Here is a 10,952-nt window from a genome sequence, read left to right as displayed (position 1 = left end):
TCGAAAGCTCCCCAGCAGTGGGCATTTCGGGGCCTTTCCGGGGCCCTGTGCTGCTCGATCGATCGGCACGCCAAGATTTCACCAACAACAACCCGGGGCGAATGTGTTGACCCCTCCCAAACAATGAGAAAAAAAATGAAAGGAAAAAAAAAGGAAACAGAAAACTGTGGCCAAGGCTCCGGCGGCGGCCACTCTCCTGACGTGTGTAGCTGATGTGTAATCTATTTTACGGTCCATCGGTTCCCAAACTGGGATTATGCTTCGGTTCCCGGGGTGGGGGTGGGTGATGGGTGGGTGGTTACTGGCCACGGATTGCAACATATACGCGCGGGCGCCTCCGGGCGCGGTGAGCGGGCGCATCGAGATGAGCGTAGCGGATGAGAAATTAATTTACTTACGCCACACGGCGGCCGTGGCCGGGGGTGTTGGGTGGGAGTATGTTCCGAGCGGGGGACCCTCCCTTTCCCCATCCGGGGGCGATTGATGGGTGAAGAAAGAAAGGCACTGCGCCACAAACGCCACGCTTCTTGGATGGGGCGCCCGGCAGGAACAGTTCCTGTTGGCCTCCCGCGAGAGAGGGCCATGGTGTGGAGGTGGTTCGGTGGGGTACGAGGTGCGGGTTCGAGGTCAAAATGAGTGCCAGGAAATTTTATCGATCGAATCGAATGATTGAAGGGTAGAGACCGTCGGATTGGACCGTTTTGACAACTTTAACTAATCAAATTTCGACACAAATGGCTCGGCGCGGCGCGGCGCGTGGCCCAGTCCTTTCCCTTCTGCTGCTGACCACTTCTACCACCACCACTCCGGGGGGTTCTTTTCCGGTTTGGCCCCCAGCAATCTAATCGGCAATATAACGTGTCTTTGGGTCGACTTTCGCTCTCTCTCTCTGTCTTTCTCTCGCCTCATAGGACCCCGGCGAGGTGTCACCCGGCCGATGGGTGGGAACGATCCTCCCAGTGGGGTGTGGGTGCCAGTGACAGAATGTCACCCCCACAGCGCGGGTGAGGGTCGCGTCGCATGTTGACAAATGTCTGGTTGGTCCTAACAAACAGGTTGCAATGCTTCGTCGTCCCCACCCGCACAACGTCTGGACCACTGGAGCCACGGAGACGACGAGGGGGCGCGGTGGGAGACCCGCACCGGAAGGGCAACCGATTGACCCGCGCAACATAAATTAAGTGCCTCATGTAATTAATAAAACCCCGGGTCTTCGGTGGCCCGAATGGAGAAGAAGACACACATACACACAGCCTCCGGTCCCGGGGCGAAGGGGGGTGGTGCAGGAAACCCCGGACCGACCGGACCGGGCTTGGACAGGAATCTGTCCCAATGATTATCCGAAACATAAATTTTTATTAAAACGCAATAAATATGCTAATCCGACGAAGCGGGGGGGGAGGAGGGTGGGACGGTGTAACTACAACCCGTGGGGTGCTCCCTCCCTGTGGGGTGTCCAGAGAGCGAGAGAGAGACGGAGGGACACTAGACCGAGGAGCCTAGATTCCTCGGTGGCTCTCGATCCGCTTCATCTATCATCAACCGTTCCGGGGGCCCTCTAGGTCTCCTCTCGACGACGGTTCCCACAGGCTGCTTGCTGTGGCCATCTCCGTCCATCGGGTGAAGCGAGGAGAACCGGGAACACAAAACGAACACAACAACAATAAAAATACCAGTCCGCGATCCAGAGAGTGAGCGAGAGGAGAAATAAAAACAAACGGACAACAAAGCAAAGACCCACGGAATTCCGGCGGGGTGACCGGCGGGTGGGAGAGAGTGAGACGGATCGCGTCGGTCGCCGATCGGTTGGGAATATCCCGACACACGTGCGGGGGGCGCAGGACACACCGACCGGCGCGAAGCCGTTCGATCGACCATTATAAACGGGACGAGCGGACGGACCGACCGATCGTCGTTTAGCTCTTTTGTTTTGATGCCCCGCGAAAGGCTCTTCCCGCCACTCTCTCTCTCCCCGTTTCCCTCTCACACAGCCTCTCGCGGATCGGGCATTAGTTTTTGTTCCATTCCGGAGCGATCGCCGCGCGACAAATGTGAGCTTTCGGGTCCCTTTGTGTGTGTGCGCGCGTGTTTTAATGTTTATTCTCCTTTCCGTTTGATGCTCTCTCTTCGTCGGCACCTGCGCCGCAGGTTGTGGCCAGCGGCAGCAACAGGTTGCTGCGCACGGTCAGGTTGTTGGAGTCCGCGATCGAGTGTGTGTTTGACCGATGTTTTGTTTTGCGTCATTGTTGTTTTTGTTTTTTGTTGCGACGACTTCTTATGCTCTCGATGTTGTTGTTTGTCTTTCGCTTCGGATGCTCCACTTATTGCACCTTCGAAACGTTGCACTGAAAGTACTCATCGGTGTGTGTGTGTCTGTGTAGTGCGTTATGTCACCAAAAACATGAGCATAAAATTATGCTCCACAGTTTTATGAAAATCCTTCACACAGTTTGATCCCTTACGGCGTAGCTCGACCCCTGAACCCCTCGATGGAAGCTCCGTGGTGGGTGGGGAAGGAGTGTGGGAGGTGCCCCCGAGAGGAGCGGACGCGAAGGTCCACGTGAAGAGATGCCACTTGAACGAAGACATAAAAAGAAGCGAAGAGAACCTCAACTTGATCAGCAATAAACGCGGTACATGACGACGCCACCGCCAACCTGTGCTCCTTGCGCGCGCCACCCGCACACTCGCGTACCACCCACACCACCCTTCACCACTCGGGGTGAGGGTGTAATAAAATAAACGGAGAAATATATTTTGGTCGGACGAACAAAAAAGGGGCCCCGAAGACGACGACGACGCGGTGAAGACGTACGAAACACATAAAAACCCGCACACCATGGCCACGGCACACACACACACACACACACACACACACGAAGGAAGGTGGTAAAATAGGCACAGACCAACGGAGCAAAAAAACAAACGGAGGCTCGCCGATGGCACCATTCTATTGGCAGTGGCGAGCGATGAAGAAGAACCTGTCCGTCCGTCCGCCGGTCCGTTCGCCGGTCCGTCTGCCTAGCCAGGGGGAGGACGGGGGGCGGGGGACGTCTGCTCCGTCTGCTAAGCAACCGAAGCAAGGGGGCGGCCGAAGCGAGAAGCGGCCTCTCAGCTAAATAGTTGAAAAGCAGGACCATGGACCAGCGCAGAGCAGCGCGGCGCGGCGCGAGGCTCCTTCCTACCGGGGGCCCAAGTTTGACGAGCAGGAATGCAGTCCTGGCGGTGGCGGCGCGGCGGGGGCGGCTAGCACAAATCAACAATCCATCTACGGGCGCGATGAGAGAGGGCTCCGAAGGCCTTGTTGGGTCCGACGCTGTGAGCGCTGTGCTGAGTGGCTGTGCTTCGAAGGCTTCGAGCGGCAACAAAAAAAGCCCGGACCCGAGACCCGGAGACCCGGAGACTCGGGCTATACACACCCCCAATTCGAACGGCCCGTCAAACCCGGGGGGAACGTTTGAAGTTTGACGAAGGTGCTACGACCCAATAATGATATATTAATAATATTGCTCGGCGCGCGCCCGAGCGGGAGAGGGTGGCCACCACCACCACCCCGCGAGGGGGGTCCTCGACTCCTCGAGCGCTTAGGCCTTTTATGGGCGGCCGGCAGGCCGGTGGTTAACAGGTTTCCGCTCGGCCGCCACCGCGAGATGCCAAATTATTTGCCTAGCCTTCGGGCCCAAAAAGGCTCGTTTTGTTTAAATCCTCGATGATGGTGGCGACGGCGGGGGTTGAGTTCTGAGGTCCGGAGTTCTGACAGCCGAGTTCCGGTCTGCCATTGGCTCCCCGGGGGAAACCGGGCCCTTTGCTAGCATTTTATTGCGCGTGCAAAACGAAAGATTTCAACGAGCTCGACGGCAGGCGACGAACCCGGGTCCGGTGCGACTTTTACGTAAGCACTTTCGAATGGGCGCTAGGGGGCGCGGGCGGGGGTGGCTACCATTTTCTCGGGAGTGCTTGGGGCCATTATGCGCCACACACACACACACGACCACACTTATGCTGCCTCGAGGGTCCATCCTCGGGCCGGACATAACATGGCGTGCGCGACAGTCTTTCGAGTGTCTTGCTGGATCGTCGGATCGCCGGATTGTAAACAAAGCCCTGCGCCGTGGCCCCGGTGGCAGAAGCGCGCACCCGGCCAGGCCCGGCCCGGCCCGCCTGAACTGGTTTTTGTGATGCCTGCACCACCACACAGCAGGTTTCTCGTTGACGGGAGAATGACCGCTAAACAAGACGGACGGATGGACGGGAGGGAGAGAGAGAGAGATCCACCCGCAACCTGTTGGTGCCGGGGCTACCGGTGCCACGGGAGAGGCAAGGCCGCGGCGCACCACGACCCGACCCGTTGTTCGATGTTTCGTTGGCGTTCCTTTTTATCTTCGATTAATCAAACACCTGTTGTGGTTGGTTTTCTCTAGGATCGCGGTCCCGACGCCGGCGGCGGCGGCGGCGTAACGGTGTGAGCGGTGAGTCCGCACCCTCCCCCGTGACCACCATCTTGCCCCCTTTCCCTTCCTACGCCGATCGATACACCCCTCATGGCATGGTGTATTGAATTTATTAATCCTTCAAAATAATAATCACGAAACGCACCAAGCCACAGAGAGAGAGAGAGAAAGAGAGAAAGAGAGAGAGCCAACGACCCGAACAGAAGAAAGGACCGAACGTGCGCTTGGTCCTGCTTGCCCTCTGCTACCCCTCGGCGCACCCCCCCGGGGGGTGTCAACAATAGATTGATGTTTTCGGCATGAGAGATCGAAGCGTTCCCAAAATGAGCCCCGTCTGTGTGTCTGTGTGCGTGTTGCGCAGTCTTTTGACGCGCTCGCGACGCAAATTGGGGTCAACAAATAGTCGCGGCTGATAGATGTTGCCGTTTTTTGCGCGCCCGTCCGCCCGCTCCCTCTTTCTTGTGGGTTGTTTTGTTTTTCTTTCCATCGGCCTCCGCGGGCCAACAAGCGACTTATGTTGGCAAGACAAATGGCCCCGTCGAGCGCGGGGCTCGATTATGTTTTCGCACACCGCACCGCGAAACAAATGGCCCCGAAATGGTTGCCGAAAAAGCCGACACTCTCGTGGTGGGGGCCACCTCCGATCGACCAGACCAACAATGATGATAATGCTTATAGGCTCCACCAGCTCAGCTCAACCGCCCGGTAGGGACATGATAGACAAAGGCTACACATAACACCAGCGTGCCGTGGCCTTCGATGGCCGCGGCGATCACTCGCCGCGGCGGGCTTTGGGCCAATAAAAGGCAACTCATTAGCGACCGCGCGAGGCAACGGCGCGTGGTCGCGTGCGCACACAACGTGCACGGCACGATCGGACCTCCACCTTACTCCCCTCCCCGCGTGCCGGACCTCCTGGGCACACACACACGCAACACCTGTCCAATTAAGGTCCCCTTTTGTCATCCTTTCGGTCCGCGCGCTAAGGGTACCACCAGCGGGTGCTGCATCGCTATGCTGCTTCTAGGCTTCGGCGGACGGCGGGCGAAGACGCCGGAGAGCCGCCTTTCGTGGTGCTCCACAAAGCGCGACCCTCGGCTTGGGTCGCGCGACATGACGAGCGGTTTGTTCCACCTGCCTCCGTCGAGAAGCTTGCGGCGACGTCCCCACAGCACCGTTCGTTCCACGACGACGGTTGACAAGGTCGTACGAATGTTTGATTAGCTGTCCTGCACCGCAGCAACACGAAACGGATCGATCCCAGGACCCCTTCGGAGAGACACCCGCCGCTGTCGCTGGAACGCTCCAAACTGCTTTGCGTTTTATTGCCATTTTCAAACACCAAGCACACACACACAGCAACGCTCCTGGCCAAACGGTGGACCCTCAGCCCCCTTCAGGTTGGCCACCTGCATCGCGCCGGACAAATAAGGCTGCGGCCGACTTTGTTACTTGTTGCCCACAGAACTGGGCTGGGAATGGCGGGGGCAGCTGGGGGCCCGTGGGGCACTCGACGCCCCCATCAGGGGCAGCATACCAAAGCAGGGCAACCGCGTCCATAAGCAGGACGACAGCGCGCAGAGCGGAGTGCAAATTATCGGTTCGATCGGTCACCAAATGTGGCGATCGCGACCACGGATCGGAGGGCCCTCTGTGTGTGTGTGTGTGTGTGTGTTGTGCGCAACATAAACCCGCACGGAGCAAGAAACGATGGGTTTTTTGTCCCACACTGTGTCTGGCAGATCATCTTCCCAAAATTTGAAGGACCAAAGCACGGTTTGTGGGTCGCAAAAAACGAAACTCCTGTTACCCCCAACGAAGCAACGACATTTGAGAGTGCACACACACACACACACGGAGGCTGCCTCCGAAAAGTGGCGAGCAAAGTGCGCGGCCAACCCACCAAAAAAACAAAAAAAAAAAACAGGACGGATGCTGCTCTAAACGCGAAATTATATACGCAAACCATAATTTTATGCTGCTTTATGTCGGGTTTTTTTTCGGCGGCGGACGGTGCGGTCTCTGGGGCTCCGTTAGCATAAATCGACCATCTGTTGTTGTCTGCTCCGCTCCGCTCAGTCTGTTTTTTGTCGTCGTCGTCGCGCCACTTGTTCTTGCCGGTCGGAGTACTTGGGAGTTGGATTCTTGGCGCCCGAATCCCATCGCCCGATTATTGGGCTCATTACGCCCCGCAAGATACATGCTGCTCCTGAGCTTGTCGTCAACTCCCACGACGACGACGGCCACCGTCTAGAACACGGGACGGGACCGCCAGTAGCGAGAGGCTTTGCTAAGGCTTCCTAAGGCGGACGGTCCCCGGCGGACGGATGGAATTAATGAACCGAAAACTCCAAACAGCGCCATGGTTTTTGCTCCCACGGCACATGCGAGTGGGTCTAGGTGGTTCCCCGCAAGACACGCAACAGCCACCCCGATCAGGCGGAGGTGAATGGATCCGCGCTCTGGGGAAGGTTCCGGACAGGCAGAAACGGCTTTACGAGTGTGTGAGGCCGTCTTCGGGAAGATCTGAGCCTTGCTTTTGTTGGGTTAGGCTTTCGGGGCCGGTTCGCGAATAAATTTGGCAATGTTTTTCGTTTTCTTTCACCGCAGAGGACCGAAGATGTTGGGGTCCAGGTTGGGTAATGAAGCGTTGACGAATGCGCTAACGTGCTGTCATCTGCCTACGGCTGTCACCTTCTAGCGCAGGAGTGTCCCCAATAAATCTTCCCCAAATCTATGTGGGAGACCTCGATTGCGTGAAGTTCCAACAGTAGATTCCTGATTTGAAAAGGTCCAACCAGGAGCGTAACGTTTACCCGAAGACCAACTAATTCTGGTGATTTTGGCAGCTCCTTTCACGCAAGGTGTCGCTGATCGGCGGTTGGCTTTTATGTTGCGTCAACTCTCTGGTCAATGATTACGAAGCTCCAACTTGGCGCGTGGAGCGTTTCAATCGCACTTTCAAAACGGATTCGCTCGCTGACGCTGCTCGCGCTGCTGGTGACATCTCGAGTAATTTATTTCCTTTTTATGCATCGTCGCAAAAGTCGCACGGGCCTCGAGAAGCTCTCTAGAGCTCGGCCCCAAAACAAACGAAGCTGTGGACTTAAGTCCACAGCCGAGCCGAGCCGACAGCCGAGAAACATCTCCCGTGGCCATCGGACATCAAAAGCTTTTTTGACTAATTTCATTAGGCCGCACCGCGCACCGGTTTCTCTTTCCGTGCCCCTGGTGAGATCCTAACTCCGTGTTGATGGTCCCGCGCTCCTTCAGCCAACCACCCCGCCGGGGGACCCTTGGACCGACGGAACACGTACGTGTTCCGTTTGCGTAAAACGAAAGTTCCACTTAAGATAACTAAGACCACTTTGGGTCCGGGATTTAGTTTTCCCCAGCCACCTTACGGCGGGCCGGGCGGGTGGCCGGGATTGGGTTGCAAAAAAAGCATCACCGCGAAGCGACATCTTCGAAAACGTGCGACTGTGCGCCCTTCGGCCGCCAAAATCCGTGGACTGGAGAAGCCCATTTTTCATTCCCACAGGCCGACCGCCATAAACCACCACCACCACCACCACCACCACCACCAGCGCGGCGCATCACAACGCCTCCCACCCAACTGTCGGTCCGTTTTACGACATCGAATCAGTTAATCTCTTGCGTGCCGAAGAACCGAACCGGAGGCTTTCGTCGGCAAAAGGGTTTCCGTCGGTTCGGAGTCCGTTTTCTCGGCCATTAGAAGCCACACGGCGAGCTGGCGTGCGATAAGCTCGAGGAAGATGGGACCACTCTCTGGCTGCGGATGATGGCACCCTCGGTCAATCGGCTTCGTGGAACTATGAGGCCGACCGAAAGTAGGGGTACGAAAGCGATTCTGTAGCGCAGGCAGGTTAAATGAGATGACGTGTTTTGGGAATTCCTCAGTTTTACGCACACACTCCCTCACTCGTGTAGAGACAACGTGCAGTCATTCGGTTGGATTAATTTGCGACTTATGCGTAATCGTTGCGGGAGTTCATAGGGCATTAATGGCGACGAGATTCGGGTTTGGTTATCACAGCCACCAGCGATGTTTTGACTTCTGCCAATTTGCATGATCAGTAGAATAATCGCAGGAAGCAACATCAAGAGGATAGGGCCAAAAAGTGCTTTAGATACAGTTTTAAAATATCACAAATATTCCCTGGAGTCCTGGATGTTTTGTCGTCAATTCTTGATATAAAAAGTATCACGACACAAGTATTACAGGTTTCTTCGATGGCAGGGACGTGGTCATCTGATAAAAAACCCGAAAAATTCTAAATTTGACTAGGGGAGCAGCAGCGACCAAAGTGCATCAAAATGTTTGGCAAGCAATAATTCTGAAATATTGCCAAAAATAGTGTTTGACCGTATCAGGCAATATTATAAGGAAATTTTTTCTTACAACTTTGCACCGGAAAATTGCACCAAATTACAAAATTACATTGTTGGAAAGCAAATTTTGCATACAATGTTGCATACAAGTCACTGGAGCTACCTACCAGTTGCTCCTGCTCCCCTAGTCAAATTTCGGATTTATCGGGTGTAGGATTTTTTCAAAAATTGCTCATTTTTTCATATGTCCGTCGTCTGTTCCGCTATTTCTCGCAAACTACTGAACCAATCCGCGTGAAATTTTGCACAGCATAGTTTTGTGACACCGGACAGTGAATACATGACAGCTAGACTCTCCAACACCTCCGGGAAGGGCGGCTCCCATACAAACGAAACATAACGTTCAGTATAATTCGGATTGTTTTCGAACAAATCGAACCAAATATTACAGGTGGGAGTTTTGCCATGTATCCAACGGAAAGAGAGAAAGGAAGCCGATCGGATACGTCACCAGGAAGTCCGTCAAATACGCTATCGAATAATCGGTTCCGTCGGTGGTCAGAACTCGAATCTTGTTAAAAAAAACGGTTGAACGATTCCGCGAAGCAACAGCAACATAAAACTCATAACATGTGCTTTTGTGAAATCAATTGCGAAACAGAACCAATAGAGCATTGGTGCCAAATGTTCGATAAGCCACGAGAATTGACCACACTTGCGATGTGACCCCCGCCCCCCTTCCCGTTATTTTTAGGCAACCCCCAGCAATACATCACGGAGCGGCGACGTGTGGCATACGACACAAACTGAGCCCCCTGAAAGGGCATCTGCTTACTGTCAGCGTCGAATAAACGAGAAAGAGAGAGCAAGAGCGAGAGAGTGACGTTCGCCATGTGGGACAATTTGCTTCGGTTTTCAACATACACACGTCGTTGTCGTCTTCGTCGGGCCACGCACAGTTTCAGGCCATCTGTCGCCCGGTCCAAGACGACCTACGACGACTCAAGGAGGAGCTGGCCAAAAAAAAAATAGGTGCCAACATTGGACGTGAAGGGGGACTGTATCGGAGGGCTGGCGTGGTGGGGGATCGCGCACTGCGGGTATCGATGAATGGATTGGCAGCCGGACGGATTGAAGACTCCAAAGCCGGTGTGTGCGAGGTCGGAGTTCAAGATGACCAGCATTCCCCTTCGTCTACTTAGGCACGATCCGCTCACGTCCCTCTTGCCCCTCGGGTGTCCCCTACCTCGGGCACCAAAATCTACAACCCGACAACGAGCTGCAGATTGATCAGCTCTCGCCAAGTCGCCTGATGCTGGGGAGATGAAAGGAACGGCGATGGCGGTGTCGTAGCATCTTCATGGATGAGTAAAGATTGCGGCGATGATTTCGGTTGCCATCGCCGCAGCGTCATCAGCAACCCGCACCCCCCAGTGCGGCGATGACGACGATGACTCCCAGCCGATGGTTGGCTAATAAATTCAAATTAGGCAAGGCCCTCGGGCGAAAGCGGCAAAATGGGGCGGTGCGGGGAGCGTGAAACAATACACGATTGGCGAAGGGAGGGGAGGGTGTTGACTTAACCCCAGAACACCCAGTTCTCGTCGTTGTCACCGTCACCCTTATCTGCAAGGGTTCGTGATGCGAATTTTCGAATTCGATGTTTTATTTCCATCCCCTATTTGAGGGTGGTAAGGGGAATTTGGAGGGTGGATGAGGTTCTTGGGGCTGCGTAGAAATCCTCAATCGACGACACCACCCCCCAACCGGGCGGGGGTCACGTGGCATGGCGAAACAATTACTCCGAGGGTGGAACCATCATCCGCTCCGTCGAGGAGGTCCTGTGTCCCGAGGATGCGGATTTCGGAGTGATGTAAGGTTCTGCGACGTGCTCCACACACGGCGCGTGCCCGTCATTCGCAATCGGCACCATTCGAAAGGGGGGCGCGTCTCCGGGACGCACTGCGACGTCCGCTCCGAAAGAGGACGAGGATATCGCATGAATAGTAATGGTGCGTGGTTTGCGACCGGAACCCGGAGGGCACCACCACCAGCATGCCGTATCAATCTCTGCCAAACCGAGCTTGCGGCGGAGCTGGTCCGTCCCGGGCCACCGTTTTGCTCCGCCCGTTCGCCCGGTCCGGGGAT

The sequence above is a fragment of the Anopheles cruzii genome, chromosome 3, assembly GCF_943734635.1.
Source record: "Anopheles cruzii chromosome 3, idAnoCruzAS_RS32_06, whole genome shotgun sequence".
NCBI lineage: Eukaryota > Metazoa > Arthropoda > Insecta > Diptera > Culicidae > Anopheles > Anopheles cruzii.
The sequence above is the reverse complement of the archived record's forward strand: the minus strand, read 5'-3'. Positions refer to the sequence as shown.